This window comes from Ambystoma mexicanum, chromosome 4p (genome assembly GCF_040938575.1).
Source record: "Ambystoma mexicanum isolate Mex_15411 chromosome 4p, UKY_AmexF1_1, whole genome shotgun sequence".
Lineage (NCBI taxonomy): Eukaryota > Metazoa > Chordata > Amphibia > Caudata > Ambystomatidae > Ambystoma > Ambystoma mexicanum.
Genome location: NC_090927.1, coordinates 905,785,229 through 905,789,368, shown reverse-complemented (window position 1 = coordinate 905,789,368; position 4,140 = coordinate 905,785,229).

Genomic DNA, 4,140 nt, shown 5'->3' with positions numbered 1-4,140 from the left:
CCTCGTGTACCATATATGGCATCAGAGGGTTCAATCGTGTAGCCAGTATCTTCGCATCAGTATTTATGAGGGACAATGGACGGTATGAGCCACAGTCCCTCCAGCAGCTTCCCTGGCTTCAGTAGCAGGGTTATAACCACCTTGCGCGTATTGTCCAGCAACTTGCCGGTTTCCAGCGCTTCGTTCCACATTGAGTGAAGACACGAGTGTATCTATAATCTCCCTATAGAAGTCCATATCCAGCCCGTCCGAGCTCGGAGCTTTCCCACCCGGGATGGCCTTTATAGCTTCCTTTATGTCATGCAATGTCAAAAGGTGACTCGAGCCTCTCGAGTTTCTCCACACAGGAGCGTAGTGGGTATCTTGGCTAAGGAACTATCAATTTCACTGTCTGTGGCTGCACTTTGCAGAGAATATAATTTAGCATTAAAGTCGTAGAACTCCTCGGTGATCTCCTCTTGTTTCGGGACCACCACCCCGTCACTCCTGGCTATACACAGGATAATCGTGCTCCACTTCTCACCACGTATCATATGTGCCAAGAGCTTCCCCGGCCTTTCCCGTTCCCCATATCTTCGTGCAGCAGCTGGCCTATTGAAATAGCGCAATTCCCTGTCTGCCGCCATCCGGAATTCGCCCAGTTGTGTTTTAATATCAGCGTTAATCTGTGCTGTCGCAGTAGTCGCATATTGCAAGACTAGCTAGTGCCTCCTCCCGAGTTCCCTTCGTATATCACGCAGTACTCCCAGCTCTGTGGACATGGCGATAACCCCCGATGTAGGCCTTAAATGCTTGTCCATAGGACTGCCTGGCTGGTTACAGACCCTTGTTGTTCTCGAAAAACTCTGACATATGTTGTGATAGGCTAGTTCTGAATACGGGATCTGTCAACGTGGCAGCTTTGAACCGCCATGGTGTCTTCTGTGGGGAACCCTCAGGGATATCCATCAACAATAATACCAGTGAATGATCCAATGGTGTTCTGGGTAGTATTTTAGTTTATGTCGTCCAACCCAAAGCCATCTGGGATACCAGCCATAGGTCTATCCTGGAGAGCATATCGTGGACTGAGGAATAAGTAGAAAAAATGTAGGCCCTACCCTTGTAGTGAACGCCAGGCATCCTTCAGGTCCAGGTCTGTAATGTGTATGGATTGTGCGCGCTGCTCCAGTTAGGGATCTGGGGGCAGTTGGATATTTAGCAGATTTCTGAAAGACCTCTGCATAATACTCCGGGTCATCGATGTTGGGACCATATATACTGATCAGTAGTACTTTGGCGCTGCCCAGTCTGCCATGCACAACCACATATCTACCACCCGGGTCACTCTCTGTCGCACAATGGGAGAATGGTAGCGTTCTATGTACCAGCATCATAACGCCCCGGGCTGTGGTGGAGTAAGAGGTGTAGAATCGGTGTTTTCCCCACCCCGAGGCATGTTTCTGTGCCTGATGTTGCAGTAAATGTGTTTCCTGCAGAAATAGTATCCGGGCTCCTTGTCCGTTTACACATGCCATTCCTTTCCTCATCTTCACAGGCATGCCAAGGCCCCTCACATTCCAGCTAAGTAACTTTATCCCCGCCAACCCCTTGTCAGCCATCATCTCTTACGTGCTTGTTTCACCTTCACACTCCAGAACCTTCTATCAACGTTGCCGTAACTTATTGCTGTCCATCTGTGCTTTTATTTAACTTTAACGCCCCAACTCCCCCCTCTTAGTTCCCCGAACTTCAACTATGCATGTCCCATTTCTCTTCCCCCTTGCCTCTTCCCGCGCCCACTTCACTAAACTATGCACTCGCATTGGGGGCGGCCACTGCAGTGGCGGCCAGGGTCCCAGTATTTACATCAAAGTCTTGCCGTTTATAGTTTCTGATCTTAAAGTAACGTTGCCAATACACATAATGAAGTACGCCAGTCTGTGAGGCGCTTGCAGTCCGTCACAAGATCTCAAACCAGACGGCAGCAGTGTCCGCTTAATGCGGCATGTTTCCACAGGCCTGGATCAAGTCTCTAGTTCAGTTTAGAGCAGTCAGTTCCGCCCTCTAAAGCGGGAATCTCAAAGCGTCCCAGAGGGTCACAGAAATGCGATCACCTCCTACCTGTAGCATAGCATTCTAACCGAAAGCTGGGCTCTTCACTGGATTAGCAATGTTTGCGGCCCCGCAGCAACCCAAGTGTGTTTATCTGCACACACTCCTGTTGAATGTAGTGGGTCAATCTCTGGGGCCAATGTCGCCACAGTATATTATTCTTATGGTCGCTGTCATTGCTTTTGTTGTGGCAGTGAAGTCCACTTGCGCGGCGAGTGAGCATTCTGCCCACGGAGTGATGCCATCCCCAGTCAGTCATCAACCACTAGCGGCTGCTTGTCGGGTAGTGGCATGTTTGCTTCTACAAAGGTAACTGCTTCCTCCGGGAATGTGAAGTATGTTTTAAAAAACATTTTTTGCATACGCAGCCTGGCCGGGTACAGCATCCCGTAGGGTATCTTGTGTTCTCTCAGCATTTTCTCCACTCGAGTGAATGTTCATCTTTCCTGCTGGACTGCCAGGGTGTAGTCGGAGAATATGCAGGTCACACTGGTCCCCATCTTCAGTTCTTGCTTATCCCTTGCGGCTCTTAATACCAAGTCTCTGTCCCTGTAGTTCATTAGCCTTGCTATTATCGGTCTTGGGTAGGCGCCTGGCTTAGGCCGTGCAGCTAGTGATCTATGTGCGTGCTCAACCACGAACATCGCGACCAACCTGGGTCTCCCAGCAGTTCTTTTAATAGTTCGACTGCTAATTCCATCTGGCCCTTTAATGCGTCCTTGGGAACCCCTATAAAATGTATTTTACGGCGGGATCTCGCCTCCAAGTCTTCGCACTTTTATTTAACAGTACCCAAATCCTTTGCCATGCTTGTCACAGTTTTCTGTAATGCCTCCAGCGTATCTTCTGTGGTGCTGAACCGCCTCTGTGCCTCTGATACACTGCGTGAATTTTTCCAGTTGGTTGCGGATTGTTGTGATGTTGCGAAGCCTTGGTTGCATCGATGTGAAGACGCTCTGCAGATCCATGATAACTGGTGCCGACGGCGATGGTTCTGAGCCGTTTGAACCATGGTCTCCCGTGGTGTTCACTTTGGTGGCTGGTTTGGCGAACTTATCCATTGCTCCACTTTTCTTGGAGGCAGCTCCTTTAGGCATTTTACTGGGCTCTAGGCTTGCATTCCATATGTTGCTGCAATTCCACAATGGTGTGGGTTAATCTGGAGGTATTCTCGACTGGTATAGCTCCTCTATGATGATCAGAGTGCGGGCTGGTGCTGTTAGCGCAGAGGTCGCATGTGCGGAGTTCTCTCATGCGCTGGGCGATTCCCTCAGCCACCATTGCTCCTTTGTGTACACGGTCGCCAATTGTGCACCACAGCTTATTCCCCAGCCGGAACTGCCCACTGCGTTATGTTGCGCTGGTCCTTATTGCTATGTTTGTTCCTGTGGCTTGCCTTCAAAACCTAACTAAAGCTCTGCCGCACGTGGCTTACTTGCAGCGAAGCTCAGATTATTCACTTGGGCTTGTGTACCGTCCGCCTCTAATAGCTTGTAACTTGCCACCTGTGTTCGCCGTCGAGTGTCTCCTGAACTGGTGGAAGTCCTGCAGTGCTCTCACAAGGGAGGTCTAATGCTTGTGTCCATTGACGAGGGCCCACAGGGGGGGGGAAGTGGATAGATCCGTTGAGCTTATGATGGATCATGTTATGCTTCCTGCACAACACGAGGGCTTGCTAGAGGTCCAGTAATACCCACGGTCCGCTCTCGTGTCTTGGTATGTATAAGCCCACGCCCGTGCCGGGTACTCTGTGTGCTGGTTATCACTGGTGGCACTGCTCACTTAGTGCTGGGTTAGGGATCACGTCTTTGGTATGGGGATACCCTTTGTTCAAATGTTCCAGGGACATAGTGTTGGCGTTACGCCTATGTCCTCACATGGGGACGTGGACGCCTCATCCCCACCCCTCCGGTTTACCGTATTTTCAGCATCCGTCGACGCTGCAAGTGCTGTTCGCTTATGAAGGGGGACCGGTGGAAGTCACGGTGCCTGCCAGCTGCATTGTACCTTTCGCCGTCATCCGATCCTGGGCCGGCCTGCCCCCGT